Below are 17,903 nucleotides of genomic sequence, written 5' to 3' on the forward strand. Positions count from 1 at the left end.
TAATTGAAATTCATTTCCTTTTAATTATCATGAAATTTTAATTCAATTCTATTTTTGGATAAAACGAATGCATAAAACTATTCCTGCCAGAGTCTCTGGCAAAAGAATCGAAATGTGTAATGAGATATAAATGACAAAATTTGGTTAAAACATGTTAAAGTTATTACAAATTCGCCAGACCATTAATGTGTCTCAGGCCACTTGAACAAGAAATTTAGGAAAAAAAATTAACATATTTCGAGAAAAATTAAAATAAAAAATAATTTTTATTTGAAATATATCCGTATTTACTTGTGTATGAGCTTTTGTCTTCGTAGGATACCGTTAACATATTCGCAGGTATGGCCAAAAAAAATATTTTTTTTAACGGTCGCTTCGAATCTCCATTTTCAAATTTTTAAAAATTTTGTTTAACAAATTTCAGAATGTTTTGATCATCGCATTGGGATTTTATAATAGGGAATAAAAATATGAAAAAATTATGTCAATACCTCTTACAGTTTTTCCGTACCTGCGATTCAAATTTTGCGATTTTCAAGAAAAACTAATTTTTTAATATAATATTCATCAATATAAATAAGTCTACATATTTCTAGAAAACAATGCAGAAAGTTAACGAGTTTATTCCATATAAATAGTAAAATTTTGCATATATCTGAACTTTGACCTCGATGCACGTCCAGAAATTTTTTGGAAAAAAAAAAATTTGCGATTGTTATTTTAAATTATAATTTTTTTTTTTGTTTTTTCAATTTTTTTTTTAAAAAATTCGGGTTAAAAAATATTTTTTCCGAATTAGACCGATTGTAGGTCCAACTTACTATGGTCTTATATACGTCGTTGCAAATGTCTTTGAAATATCTATCATTAGATATCAATATTGTCTGTACATTAATATGTGTTAGTAATCCAGATATAGGTCAAAAATAGATCAAAAATCGAGGTTGTTCTGGTTTTTTCCTCATATCTCAGCCATTTGTGCACCTATTTTGCTGATTTTAAATATCAAACTTCTCGAAACAGAATTATTAAAGATTTCGATCCCGAAGATATCTGGGGTCTTCAGAAAATTCATTTCAACAGACAGACAGATAGACAGACGGATATGGCTTAATCGACTCCGCTATCTATAAGGATCCAGAATATATATACTTTATAGGGTCGGAAATGAAAAATATAGAAATTACAAACGGAATGACAAACTTACATATATTGGTATAATTTTTAGTTGTTTTGTAACAAATTCAAGTCAGTTAAGTTTTCAAAACATTGTTTGCAGTGGAGCCTTTAAAGATTCCTTTTTTTGGTCACATTATGCTAATCATGACAAACTCTTACATGTTGTATCAAAATAACCGCAAAACAGCACAACAACAAAAAAAGAAGCCTTAAGATCTCTTCTTCAGCTAGTAAATGGAGGATGAACTTTACGCATGCGTATAAATGGATAATTGATGTGTGTGTAACAAACATCAATACTTTTGCGTTCATACATTCAACAGATTCCTTGGAAAATAAACCATAGAAGTGGATGTAACTGAACAACTGATGAAGATGGCGGTGATGAAGCAGCAATGCTGCTAAATGTTGCGAAAAAGTAGCATTATCAGTAGTAGTAGTAGTTCGCTACAAAGGGAGACATACTACAACCCATATGTATAGTCAATTATTTATTTATGTTTACTCGTACTCTACAGCAGTTGCCCCCAAAAACTGAACTGCATACAACATAGTGATGCATGTTTTGTAATACTACATGCGTTACGTATTTTTTCCTTTCTTTCATTTATTTATGTTGTTTCTTTTTGGGTTTGAAAGACGAGTACATCATGTTTCATTTTGACGAAAATTATGCAAATCACGCAGTACAATGAATTATTTATGAAATGTTTGAAAGCACATCATAAATTTTCTTGTTTCAATCACCGACAGACGCGCAGCCATAGTAGACAGGAGCTGTGCAACGAAAGGTTGTACCCTTTCCGTACGCTTAATTTGAGTAATTTTGGGCTAAATATATTTTTGTAGCTGTTGTTTTTTTTTGTTGTATTGTATTATTTTAATATATTTACATACTTTTTACCGGTACATTGTAAACAATTTATATCACTTGCAGTTTTCCATGTTGTGTCTTTGGATGAAAGAAAAAATTATAAAAAATCGCTTAAGGGCTTTTATAAGAGAAAAGGTATACTACTTATAAGTTAACTGTATATGCATGTATAAATAAAATGTTTCTCACAGATACATTAGTGTTGATTAAATTTTGTCTTTTGTTGCAAGTATGTGGCACAGAGAATAACAAAATAAAAATATTGAAATCCAAAAGATTTTGATACAAAACCAGTAAGAGATCTATATTTCCGGTTCCGTCAAAGTTTAAAAAGTTTGAAAGTAAACATTTTTTTAAACAAAAAATTGGGAAAAAAATTTGTCTGTCTGTCCGAATTTCGTTGAAAAGTTCTTTAAAATGCCTTTCATTTGATATCCATTCTATTAATCGGAATACAGGCCAAAAATTCAATAAATTTGTGGACCCAGTTTTTAAAAAGTTGCTAGCACACGATTTTCGACTTGTGCTAACACTAGCTTTTCTAAAAATTATGTTTGTTTCAAATATTTACCATCGGCAAGCTTTGCGGATCAAACACACCTACTAGGGAACAGTTCTAGAACCACACAGATCGAACCAATCGAAAAATTCTGTCTTACTGGACGAATTTTACAAATGTGGGTACCTAATTTTAGAAGGGATAACAAAAGTTTGGTTGCTTCGACCGAAATTCTTTTTTATAAACTGAAAATTTACTGATAGAACCGAAAAATTCAATCAAGTGACAAAAATTCGGTTGCTACTACAAATCTGTTTTATCCGTGCAGTTATGAATTTATTTCAACATTTTTATGGTTGGAATCTGTTTTAAGGAACAGAAAAGAAATTTTTAATGTTTCTCTGATTTATTTAATGAATTACCTGTAGAAAACTTAACAGGCTAACCGAAAAAGCACAAAACTCAACTTAATTTTTTTAAAATGAAATTCTGAAATTGTTGCCAATGTCTCTTGGCTCTCTCTGTATAAACAATAAAGATATTGTGTATAAATTGAGCACAGCGGTATGTCGATTTGATTTCATTATATTCGATAATCATCTGTGTACTCAAGCGTAGTATTTAACGTTTACAATTTAAGATATTTGCTGGTTTGTTGTGAAATCAACTCCTGCAGCTAAAAATATTACAAACAAGATAATCATTATTAGAAACATCAACTACATTACTTCCTTTTCAGCGGTGTCACCAACCTTTTTTTTCTTATCTCTGTTCTCTAATTAATAAAACTATTCCTTGCAGTTGGCAAAGATTTCCTTTTGCCAACGTATATTTACTCTTACTTGTGCTCACAGCAAGAGTACGAGTAAATTAAAACTGGCAGCATAATTTGATCATTAAGCAAAACAAAAATTTTACAGTCTTATATCATTTGTCTCTGCTAAGTAAGTATCTGATGTCTGCTGAGCTTAACACTCTTGTAGATTAGGCTACCGTTGTAACAACACTCGTTTTTCCCCACATATCCAGCTACAGTATATTTGAACGTATATAGACGGTAAAAGCAGTCAGTCATTTAGCCAGGAAAGCAAATAACCAACCATTCAGCCAGCCAGCTATCAGAAATAAAAACGCATACTGCGTACCATACTACCACCATTAAATACTTAACTTCCAAACTACACACTAACAATTTAACCAAATCACATAAACAACCAGTCTTTTTCATACTTCTACTGCCAAGATATCCGTCTATGTACTACTATTTATTTACAGCTAACGAAACCAAAGCAGTACAACTTCAGCACAATACGATACGCAGCGATACGATTCGAGTACAAAAACCACAAAGAAAAAAGAAACACTCACAGTGAGTTACTTTTATCAGTGGCGATATCAGAAAATGCAAGTCGGCGACAACAACGGCTAAATGCGCGCTTGTCGATGATTAATGGACTCATGCCACGATGACAAATGGAATCACTAAGAATCCAACATATTTATCAAGACGCCAACTAAAAACAGTCACACACAAAACCCATCTCTTCATTCATAGTCATAGTAGTAGAGCTGCATGGAGTACTACATTACAGTCATAGTAATGGGGAGTGGCACAATTGGGACTATTGGTTAAATGGAGTGTTTTCTAGGCTCGTATGTGCCGGGCATATGAAATGAAAATTACAAATTGTACCACAGAAATTGAGTAAATGTACTTTTTATACATACCCACTATCGAAAAAGATGGTGTACATTGATTTTGTCATTCTATATCGATATATTTTTCGCAGACCCACAGAAGTATGTATATTCTGGATTCTAAGAATATCCATTCGTCTATCCTAGCTGAAATTTTCCATAAATACTCTTTGTTTATAAGGTTTATTTGGTATTGAAAATGGACAATATCGGACCATGATGAAAAGTAAAATTTGAATCAAAATCAAATTTGTTTTTTAACCTTTACATTGAATGTATTAGTTTTGGTAGAAAAGAAAATGTCATAGTAAGATTAGTTGAGAGCGTTTTTGCGATGAACTCGAAAGTATCACGGAAGCATCGCATCCGTACAGGCGTATCAGCATCTTTGGATAGGAAGGTACTATCCAAAGATCCTGGTACGCGTGGATTCCAGATGAAACCGAATGGTTACTGAAAGTGCTACCGAAACTTATGGAGATACACATTCTGGGTTGCAGAGATAATGAAAATGAGGGCTCCACTTCGGAGCAGCTTGCACATTCTCAAATCCACATATGTTAATTAGTTAGCTCCATTGTTAGCGTGGAGAAAATTGGGCGGTGGCATCAAGTCCTATAAATCTCCAGGGCCAGATGACATATTCATCCAAAAATTTCAGCCATCATCCTTTCCTAAGTAATGGATAGTGATTACAGTTGTATTTATCACCAAAGAGGGAATGGTAACCCATATTACCGCCACTATAGACTGATCAGTCAGCCATCGTTTTTATTGAAAACACTGGGAAGACTGCTCGATATCCATGTCAGGAATATCCTCTCCCCTGATAACTTTTGAAGGGCACAACACGTATACCTTAGGTAGGTCGGAGGAGACAGCCTGACATGACGTCTTAACTATCGAGGGGACATTTGACAGAAAGGAGTATGTTATGGCATCTTTCTTGGATATGGAGGGTTCGTATAATAATGTGAACATATCCGGAATAGTCGATGCATTAGGTGACATACGTATGTGTTGATCAGCGGATAACGAACTGGACAGGAATACCAATACTCAAATATGAGTACTGGTAGAACAAAGATAGTTGTAACAAGAGGCACACCACAAGGTGGTGTCATCTCTCCACTTTTGTGGAATCTTGTCATAAATAAAATCCTTTTTAGCTCAGTATGACAGGCATAAAAGTAGACGCATATGCTGACGATGCAAGTAGACGCATATGCTGACGATGCATATGCGGTAGACATTAAAACTTGCCTTTCTAAACAATTTACAAAGACTATTATGTCTTGCAATTATTGGCTCTATGAATTCCACCCCTCTGGCCAGTCTAGAAACGATGCTAAATATAACCCACCTTGATAAGCATGTAAGTATTGGGCACGGCATCGTCCTACAAAAGTTAAGCTGGCCAATCATGGGGCAAGAAACGGACTACATGATACCTACACGGAATTTTGATTGAATATTTAGGATCAGTATACCGACCTGCGCGATGACATCGATACAGCTGCGAGAAGAATCCGGAAACTGAATCAAGAAAATTTGACTATACATATCTACTTGGATAGCCTTGCATCAATCTAGGCTCTTATCTCCAAAGTTAATAGGTCGGAATGACTTCTCAATTGTATCCCTTTACTGGCACAATTAACTTAACATCACTTCGAGTTGATATGGGTTCCACGACATGATGGCATCCGGGTAAATGCAGTACCCGGTCTCTTATGCAAAGGTATCGAATCTGATAGATGAATTTGACCGTATCGAATCTGATAGATGAATTGAGTTGAGAGAGACGGAATTCAGGTGGTCAAATATCATCACTTGTAGAATATCCAGAATGCTCTGGCAGACTCTGAAAAAGGATAGGACCAGGACTCTTTTGGCCCTTGTTAGAAATGCGATTAGGCACTGTATGATTGGATACATGTCGGAACGTATGGGTTGTCTACGTTATAGCTATTGTAGGAGTTGTGTAGATGAGGAGGACGAGGAGGATGAAGAATCTGTACAACACCTTTCGGCCTTACCAGAGTGTAGACTACTTCATCTTGGTAGAGTTCTTTTTCAAGATCTGGATTGTATCATAGATGTGTCACTAATAAATATGATCGATTTATTAGAAGTACCGGTTGGTTCCTACGGGAACCACAGGAATTACATTGTCATCGGAATTAGGTTGGGAAATCATTCTCTTTTTATGCATGATTATCAGCGTACGAGGACAAGGTTTTTCTAACCACAATGGCAACAAGGCATCCGAGTGAACTAAATTGAGAGGAACCCATGTAACTTAACCTAAGATTAGTTTTCCAAGACATTCAAAGAGTTCCGCTCTAGCAACCACCGCGGTGGTTGCACCGAAGCAGTTTTGCATTAAAAAAAAAGTTCACAAAAAAGAAAATTCAGGCGAAGCTGAATACGTCTTTATATACATAAGTCTTCTAATTACTACTTCGTACATAAGGAAATCTGGTCCAATTTTAACAATTAATACTACGGTCCTTGACAAAAGATTTTTTTCTCACAAGTATAAAAGACTATTACTTATGTTCCAGTGTACTTTTCAGCTTTGAATTGCACCTTAACATAATAAAATTGTACCCAACATTTTCATCCCTGCTCCGGTTAAAATGAAGTGTATTACTATGAAAAGATTTTATTCTTCTTCAGCTTATGGTTGAGGATGAGCTGGATTAGTTTCGTTATTTTCTTTTACTTCCAACATCTAAAGTGTGTATTTATGGCAAATAAGTACATACATGGTAATTTTAGAATAGTGTATTCTACTCCGTATTTGTCTACTTTGTGCTCGTCGTATGCTTTACTTTAGATTTCATACTATAAATTATATTATTTTAGGTAAGATTTTGGCAGAATGGCGAAGACTGTGTGGTTGTAGTCGTGATGGTGGTTGATTGAATGAAGGCAAATGAAAATGAATATAATGATTGTATGAAAAAGTAAATAACCACTGATTGAGAGAAGGTATGCCTGCAATCATGACCAAGATTTAAGACAGATTTGGTTTATGAATGCATGCAAAAGATGTGCACTTAAATGTATTCCAATTTAAACTTTGAAAACATTGACATTTTTCAAGGACATGTGTCCATGAAAAATTTAAGTATTTTGTTTAAAAATACATTTTATACATGTTGAAAATTGTCCCAAGTGTCTTATTAAGAGGCGTTTATAAGTATACTTCCCCCTAAGTGAGAAACGTCAAATGTAAGTCAAACGACAGAAAAAAATTATGCCTGCTGGATGGTCATACATTTAAACATGATATAACATTTACATTACTTCACTTTGATATCAAATTGAAAATCTTAAGCCGTTGAAAAAATGCGGATTTACGATTGTTTTTTTTTTATTATTTTACCCTGCCTTCATTTATATGATTTGTATACGAAAAGAATGAAAATGACACAAAAAAAAAAAACGAAAAAACAACAAGAAATGCAGAAGCATAAAGATTCATTATTTTGTGTAAAAAAGGGAAGTTAATGCCCTTATGTAGTAGTGGTATTAAGATAAAACTGGCTGAATGTACAAATTACAAAAAGAGGAAACTTTGTTCCAACTTACTTAAAACAATCCCTTGAAAAATGGCTAAAACTTAAGCTGTTTCTCTGTGTGTGTTTGTTGTTTTTCTATTTCCATCTAAAACGGTTTGTCGAGTCTCGGGTAGAGTTTACTTGTCTTGTTGTCACAGTTGTCGTCCATCTATGAAGTGCAAAAAAACAAAATTTCTAGAGAGATTAAAATTCAGATTAATTGCATTGGGAAACGAAAATGTTCAAGTTTGTTTTTTTTTCTTTTGTATTTTTATTTACTTTGTTTTGTTGTTTTGTTTTTATGAAAGCTTTCTTCTATTTGTTATGCTTTCTTTCGTTAAGTCTTTCTTTATTTTATTTTTGGCATTTAAACTTCTCCGCAAAAATAGAAAGAAAATAGCAATTGGAGTTTGGAGAGTTTGAAAGAATTAAATCGATCCACTGGGGCAAAGTAATGTAGAAAATGTTATCACTTTCTTTGGCCAAAATTTAAAATTAAAATGTTTCTGAAATGCATGTTTTTTTTTCCTTTAATATAACAAAGAAACACCTTTGATTGTTTCGGAAATCTTGCAACGTTTTGTCTAATGCCTCCTCGTTTTGTCTGATGCGTCATTGTACATACCAAACGATCAGTTTGATTTGCTGCAAAACTTTGGCCAACGTACTGATCTTGGAAATGTTGCATATTGGATTTTGATCATATTGTTTTTCGCGTCGCAACTCTTGATTAAATGCATCTTTCATCGGACGACTGCGAGGTGTTATGCCTAGCTCAATTCATACCTTGTTCGATATCATCCAGCACATGTCCTCAATTAATATCAAAACTCCGTTTTAAATTTAGTCGCTCAGTTGCAAATTTGGATTAGATGTTCTAATACGCATCTGATGCAAAATATACCACACATGGCATTTTTGTATTTGCTCTATAAATCAGTCGGTTTGGATGAGAAGCATTTGGTGATAATTATCAAAAACAATGTTCGTATTCGAACTCGCTTTTCTTATATGTCACACAGTTCTCCATTTATAGTTCGCAAATCTTGGAATGGTTGGGTCACGAACGTTGCAAACGCGAATAGAAACACTCATCGTTTCTTGGATGGACTATGTAAATGCGACCTAATGCGACGTTGGAAAATAAATCTGGAAAACCTGGAAGAGAATTTCCTTGTTTCCGCGATTGATTACGGAGTATAACAAAGTTCGGGTAAATTCATCATTCCAGCGCATTTCAAAAAATCTGGTCAATGTTGTAAATGGCGGTCGATCAACTCGTTGTAATACATTCTCCTCAGTAAAGTACTCTCTTTGACCATTTTCCAAATGTACGGAAAATTAATGGCAAATGAAAAAATGCTACAAATTGTTTCGTTACTGCTAACATAGCGGCCCATTTGAAATTGTGCTTATTCAACGTTGGAATTCTTCGCTCTTCGTGACAGCCAGTCACAGCCTTTGGTCGCATATTTGAGGTCACGAAATAACAGAATTTGACGTTGATATGTGCTTCGAATGTTTTGGTGACAACGGATAAAAATAGCCGAAGATTTAATAAAAGTAGGAGTGGACAATTTTTCTTTATGTAGGATTTTAGATATGTGTATCGAAAAAAGTAGGCGTGGCCAACTTAATTGGATTACTAAAAAAACATTAAAAGTAAGCTATATTCGGCTGTGCTAAATCTTATATACCCTTCACCAAATGTCTGTTGAAATCAATTTTCTGAAGACCCCAGATATCTTCGGGATCCAAATCTTCAATAATTCTGTCACACATGCTTTCGAGAAGTCTCCTATTTAAAATCAGCAAAATCGGTCCACAAATGGCTTAGATATGAGGAAAAAACCCGGACAACCTCGATTTTTGACCTATATCTGGGTTACAAGTCATTAATAAAGACAATATGGATATCTAATGATAGATATTTCAAAGACCTTTGCAACGACGTATATAAGACCATAGTAAGTTGGACCTACAATTGGTCAAAAAAAAAATTCAAAAACAATTTTTTTTTTCAATTTAAAAAAAAAATTAAATTTCAATAATTATCACATACCGTCTGAATTGCATAGAACCGGTCGTATAATGACTTATTTATAGGTGCTTATTTTCCAGTAATTTCATGCCTTCAGTGAGACCTACCTATCAATGTGTCAATTGATTCAGTACTTGTAACTAGTTTTAGTGATATCGGTTGTGGAAAATACTTGCCTCCAATGACACCAACGTGTCAAAATAATGAAATAAAATCCTATTGTACAAGTAGTGAAGAGCCAAATTTAAAATATTGTTATTAAATTAATTAAATAAAATTTAAATTTTACTCCATAAAAACAATAAACTCCTTTAACTTTCAACAGACGACATTGAAATGAAGTTTTAGTTTTAAATGTACATATTCCAACAAAACAAAATAACAAACATTGAAATTTTGTGTAAATTGTCCAGACTAAATAGAGTAAAAGCCCTTTGGCGAGAATGTACGGGACCTTTTTTTGAATGTGTCTTCTTAAAATACAGACAAACACAGCTGGAAACACGGAACTCTCATGCATAAATGTTTAAATGCGACAAAACAGTAAATTTAAATATTTTTTGAGTTTTTCATTTACATACAATATTTTTTGCCATTTGTTTTTTAGTATCCTTCCATACTCCATCCAGTTTTATTGTTGACGGCAGTGAATGAAGCTGGATTTGGTTTAATACAAATGCAGGTTGCTTGATTTAATCCCTTTAGTCGTAGTTTTTTTTTTTTTGTATTTTGCAATTCATTTTGCTATATTCAAATGTCCTTGTTATTCCTTTATGCTGAGTTCGTTACAACAATGTCGACTGAACAGAAATCCCACTTTGTTGTTGCCTTAACACCATTAGATTTTTTGGGTTTTAAATTCAGGTTTTTAATTGGGTACAGTGTGCAAAAACAATTGAAAACTTTATGACGAAATAAAAAACTGCGTATGCAATAAGTTATACATAGACGAAAAATATACATACAATTAGAATATAATTGAATTCTAAGTGCTGACAACTTAAATAGTTTTGAGAGTTTTAAATTGTATGATGATTTTATGAGAAAATCCTGCAGGCGATAATCTAATTTAATATGTGTCTGGACAGTGATGTTCAAAATAAAAGTACTACTAACAATATAAATCCACTATGTAAGAGAATTATTACAGTAGCATGCTCTTACTATCACTAAAGATTAAATAAGTTTGATTTATCTAAATTAGATAAAAATTTGTGGTAAAAAAAATAATAAATTAATATTTATTTATCCGCTTTTTTTTATAAACAATTTTAGCGAAAGTGAATTAAAAAAGTGTTCAAAATTACTCAACTTACTTTTATTATGCTCCAGTTACGGGTTATTAATCATTGTTCTAGATTTTTTCCTCGTTTCTTGTTGTTGTTGCTTTTGCAATGAGAGTTTGCTTTTATTTTTGCACTCTCTTTGTTTACCGTAAATGTGTTTGTTGTTTTTGTTAACATCGATAATTGAATGAGTTGTAATAATTTAATGTAAACAAAACAATATTAAAGTGGGGGAGAACAATTAGTGATGTGTTTGTTGATTTTAATAAATATCGATGACAATCTAGTAAAGGACAGGCATAATTGCAAGGTAAGCGTGTTTTTTAAAATTAAATTAATTCTGAAGGAAATCTTCACATATTTAAATACTTGTTGGTAGTTAAAAGTTATTATATTCATAAATTAGTTAAAAAAATGATTGTATATATTTCGAAATTATAATAAATATATAAAAAACATTGTTTGTGAATATTTAAAATGTTAAGGCTCAAGTTATTATATTCATAAATTAGTTAAAAAATGATTGTATATATTTCGAAAAATATATGTATGAAACACATTGTTTGTGAATATTTAAAATGTTAAGGCTCAAGGAAATATTTCACCGACACATTTATCTGATTCTGATATAGCTAGGTATCACCAATAACTATTTGTTGAAAATTTGTTGGTCTAGGTCTCCTTGTAATTAATTTTTTTAAAGATTCGGATTTTCAACACCAAACAGCTAAACTAATGATGTTTCTAACGTTGCTTACATTAACTAAACAAAATTGTAGATTTTTATAATATCAATGGTTTCGAACGCGACATTCGTACGTCTTATTTGCATTTTTCGATAGCATATTTGTAATATTGGAAATCAAAATTCATTTATAACAAAGTATAATGTCAAATGTTCGTCAAAGCAAAAGTAATGAAATTTTCGGATGCGTACAATTTTGTATATCCTTCAATTTTTCTGTTAATGTTGGAAACATCTCTGTACTTATGCCAGCCCCGTTATGTGAAGGTATTGAAGCAATAAATCCAATCTTTTGAAAAATATTTTTTTTTTGGTTTATTGTCAAACTATTCAAACTCCATCGACCGTACCGAGTTGGACCATGAAATCACATAAACTCCAATAATAATAATAATTTTGTTTTTAATTAAATTGATGCCAAACAAAACTCGATTTACGGTATTTTTTATTTAATTTTGTTCATGTAAATCACTGTTTGTTATCAGTACAGTACGAACGTTTTAATCAAGTAGCTGACATCAAAATTTAGTGGCTATATTTTAAAAAAAATTGTTGCATATAATCACCACATTAATTATTTAAGTTTTATGTTTAAAATATGTCACGTTCGCTATAGTAAATATATTTTTATTTATGTATATATGGAGATGGATAAAATATGTTGGAAAAATAAAGGAGAGCTGAGTTGACTTCTTGAACAGCTATAGAAATTGGCATAAACCAATAAAAAGCTGCTGAAAGAAAAATTGGAAATATCAAAGCAATAAATATTAAATTAAATGAATAATATATAATTATTTTAAGTTGAAATTACTTGAACTAAATCGTATTGCAAACGTGAAGGGAAAAGATATCACTTTATAAATTTCAATTATAATGCAATTATTAACAGGAAGCCACACTCCATTTTAATTAAAAAAAATTTGATAAAATTGTCAGATTTTTGCATTATTGTAGATGCAGACCAAAAAAGTTTATTTTTTGTAGCGTTCTTGATCCCCTGATTTTTCTTAAAATATGTGCTTTTTTCGCTAAACATAATGCTACTAAAATGCAAAAGAAAAATTAAGATTTCTTTATTTTAGTTCACTTTAAAGGCTTACAAATGTCGCGTTCTTGACCATTGTGCTATATTATTTTATGAACACAATAAACATAAAAATACACTTTCTTTGAAATACAGAAGTGGAATATGAAAGACATGCTTGTTAATATGGGTGAACAGAAATGTCATACACAGAAAAAAGTTTCAACATAAATAGATAAATAAATTTATAAATAATTTCTTAAATATTAAGATTTTTTCATATTTTATGTTTTCAAATTAAATCTAGAAGGCTTGAAAAATATAATTTCATTTTCATTTATATTTTTTGTTTTTGAAAAATGTTTGAAATTTTCCTTGGAAAATATTTTATTTATTTTTATGATTTTCAGCCACAAAATGAGCAAATATGCGCGAAATTGATTAAATTTTTTTAATGTTTATGGATATTTTATTATGTTCAATGATATTTTTTAAGTTTCAGATATTGTTGATTTATCTTAAAATATTGGCCAATATATGGCTACTAAGCAAATATTTTTACATTAATTCATTAGATAATCCAATTATAATGCAATTTATTATAAAATATTATTAAATTTATGAAAAAAAAGCAAAAATTTCCGTCATGAACTATTTTTTTAATATTTATGAACATGTTCTTAAAGTTTGGGAAAAAAAAGTCAAGTTCGATTTATAATATTTATTACAAAATTCATTCCAATTATGAATTTCTTTTTTCTGTGTATGTAGTTCAATGAAATCAAATTAACTTGGGAACATCTTATTAAAAATGTTTAGATTCCATAAATATATTAAAGATTCTTTAAATGTTTGTAGTTTTATTTAGATAAGAGAGAAGTATTATTTGTAAATTAGTTACATAAAAATGTCCTTATTGGTTAAGATTATATAGAAAAATTCCATAATAAGTCACAATCATATCGTATTCTTGACTTGTTTAACCCTCCGTTAGTCACAACTGATCTGGTTGATACAAGAAAAAATTGTTTTATTGTAATTTTTTTTAGGTCCCCTTAATTTTAAGCTATTTTTTGATACAAATATATTTTTACTGCAATTTTATTTGTATTACTCTTTATTAAAATTTCAATATTGTTTTTATGATTAAATTCAATATTGTTTTTATGATTACGAAATAAAAAGTGAAGAGATTATTTTCAAACGCGGTTTTATCTATTTGATATCATCATTTGATACACTGCGACTAGTCTGAATTGAAAATGATTGCGACTAACGGAGGGTTAATCGATTAAATCGTAAAGAATGTACAATTCGGTTTAACATTTTTTTTTAATTAAGCGAATGGGTCTGGAATTATATCAATCTTTAAACCACGAAAACACCATATTAACATGTTTTTTGTTTTTAGAGACTATCTACTAGGGTATTCGAATTATTCGATTTTTCTCTTGTTCAAATAATTCGAATAAGAGATTTTAACTTGTTCGAATAATTCAAAAACACGTTTAATATTAATCGAATTATTCGAATAATTTAATTTTTTTTAAAAAAGTAAAGAATGAAGTTTTGATGTCGGTTTTTTAATATTCTATTGTTAAAGAAAAACAAAAAATAACGTTAAAGTTAACAATTCATGTATTGATAATGTTAAAAAACATTCGATATTATTATTATCATTATTAAATTTTCAACAGAAATATTCTGATCAGATTGACTCCCGAACAATCAACAAAACAATTGACTAGAAAACCCTTTAGTTTCCGTTTTGGAGCTATGCTTTAAAAACTTTGAGCTAGTTGGACATGATCCTGAATTCAAATACAATATAAACGTAATAAGAACCTTGTTATATCGTTCATTAATTCGGGTTTTAAATTGAGTAACTAATTCTTTAGTAAATTAATTATTCACTATTTCTAAATTATGTATAACAACGTTGCCGAAATTACACAATAAAGGGAATCTGTCCAAAGTTTGATATCATTGTCAGTGAACGTGGCTAATTTGAAGTCAGGTAGTGCATGATTGATAACATCACTTCTATACATATATTTTAAGATCATGGCCTTCATCTATTCAATGTAATCATTATAAATGTCATCCTCAATATCACTTTCGACGACCCTTTCAAAATCACATTTAACTCCACTTTAATCTAACTTAATATTTTGTTTATTAATAGCGATTCTTCTAATATTTCGCCAGCTAAATAACAAATATTTAATTCCGTGCCTTTTATTTGCATTGGTTCAAGTTAAAAATTTTAAAAGATTTGTTTTTAGAATTGTAACTTCTTCTTTATATATCTATAGAATGAGCTATCGGAAAACTCATCTACAGTGATCGAAAGTCCTTTTGTCTTTAGTTATTTGTCGAATTTCAGAAACAATACACTTTTTGTGAGTCATTATTACTTATTTAAATTTGAAATTATGAAAAATTTTAAGTAATTTAATAAATTTAAATATAAATGAACATTTATTCGTTTTACTCGATTATTCTACATACAATTGTTCGAATTATTCGTTATTATTAAATTATTCGTAAGAAATTATTCGATTAATCGAACGATCATTAGTCGAATGAATACACTACTATCTACCACCCCGCTAAGACCATCGGACCATCTTGTAAGAGAGGAATTAGCTTTAATTTTAGTTATAAATTTTGAATACTTATTGTTAGACCTAAGAAACGATTCACTAAATAAATAAAACCTGATAAAACATTCATAGTATAAGTTAAGAAGATTCGGCTCAGGCGAATTCAACATTCCTTCCTACTTATTTGCTTTACATATTTTCAACAAAGAACATTTAAATAAAAATTCCTTTAAGTTTTAATTATAAACATTCTTCTTGGACTTAGACCCCAAAATTAATTGCCCTGTCTAGTAGATAAATAAAGAGAAAAACAAACGTTACTTTTATTAATTTAATTTCCTTTTAAAATGCATAAGCATTTATTTTACTGCAAATTCATACATACATATTTCTAAATGAAAAAGCAGACAACAGCGAAAAAAAAAGAAATAGCAAATTATTTCCCTAACCCAGGAAATTTTATTATCTGAGACAACATATCTTTAAGTTAAAACATTGAAAATTTTATAATTTCAAATAATGTTACATACAACATCTCTTGTGTGTGTTGTTGTTGTTTTTTGTCTCCATCTGGGAAAGTTTCTTTGTTCATACAGTTTCTTCATCTTCTGCAATGTTTTTTTTTGTAATTTCTCCAGCCATAAAGACTAATTTATATGCTCCCGCGTGACAAATAAAACAAATTAGCATTATGTTAATTAATTTTCACAAAATAACTGTTATCATTAAATTATGCCACTGCCACTGTGTTGCTGCTACTTTCAACTTGTTTGCTACTTCAACTGACATTTTTCCCTTCAAAAGAAAAATCTAATGCATACTAAAACCTCACAAGCACAAGCAGCATAAAGTATAGTTAGTAGTTACTTACTTCGTACAAGAAAGATTCCATTTATACAATATATTTCAAACTTGGGTTAATTTTTGTTAAACAAAAAATTAAAATAACTTCAACTGAAGAAGAACCCAAAAAATATATTGTACAAGACACAGAATGTTCGCAATACACCACAACACCAGGCAGTAGAAATATTGTGTTATCAAGAGGTAAAAAATGCAGGGGAAGAGAGAAATAATATTTTAGCAATTAATTTGCGTGAACACCTCAACTCCTTGCGTTAAACTCACATACAGCAAGATACTACAACTTTCTTGTGCGTCCTGGTGGTAAGCAAAACTTCAACTTCATCATCTTGTCACCATGCCACATAGCGTTAGATGTTGTTGAAATGTGTCTGGCTGTATGTTCTAGTATTAATGTGCATGTGTACTTTTCTTGGCTTATTTGTGCTTTCAAAGAGTTGGTGAGACTAGTGCGATCGCGGTTGGAGTTTATGTGAACATTTGGTGTCGTCTGTGGCAGCATAAAAATGGCTGGTTATTTAACGTGGTTGCTAGACTGGCGCTACTATATAGCTACTTAATCTTTTTGTTAGAAAATTTGTTGCTTCTTTTTTTATTTTTTTGGTTTTCTTATGCGTGCGATTCTTGTGTGCAACCTTTTATTTGTGTTTACTTTATTGCCAATAATTTCTGACACTTTTCTATTTTATATGCACTTATTGGTTACACTAGGGGACAAAACCCACAACATTTTTTTTAGAGGTGATTGAGATAAAGCTAATACAGATAACCCTGTTGATATATTGGGTGTATTACTTAAAAATTAGGATTATTTTTTCAAATTTTTAGCCAAGAGAACGAATCAAGCCAATTTCGGATACTCTGTTCTGAAGTGAAGCGTATTCCATAGAGAGCATTATGCATCAATAGAAACAAATAGTAGTCGGGGCAAGGTGTGGCCTATATGGTGGGGGGTGCAAAACTTCCCAACCATTTCTTCCTCCAAAGCCGAATTCTTTGATGCTGAGTTCTGACACAACTAAGGGCGGAATTTTGCAAAAAGCTTAATGCATTCGACCCAGAATTATCTGCTGTCATTAATTTATGCCTAGTTTGTGGCAAGGTTCCCATGACCTCACAAATATTCCAATCTAATACAATTCTACTTTACTTCGTATAATTGATGTATAGAATAATCTATTGTATTAAAGTGAAGGTGTTTTGAGAGAAAAACCTTAAGAGGGCAATAAACCGTGATTATAGAGTGGCTGAAATAATACTATTTTAAAATAGTAGTAGAAATTCTACTTTTTTTAAATAGTAGTAGAAATACTACTATTTTATAATAGAAATAGACAAACTACTTTTTTAGAAAAGGAGTAGAAATACTACTTTTTTGAAGATGTAGAAAATACTCGATAGTGGACATAGGTAGGTAGAAACTTATATAGTTTTATAAACTTAAATTTAAAACCTTGCTGGCTTTCCCTTCCTCTGGAAATTTAAATATTCGACAAAAAATGTCTGATCCTATTA

The sequence above is a fragment of the Calliphora vicina genome, chromosome 4, assembly GCF_958450345.1.
Source record: "Calliphora vicina chromosome 4, idCalVici1.1, whole genome shotgun sequence".
In the NCBI taxonomy this organism is placed as follows: Eukaryota; Metazoa; Arthropoda; class Insecta; order Diptera; family Calliphoridae; genus Calliphora; species Calliphora vicina.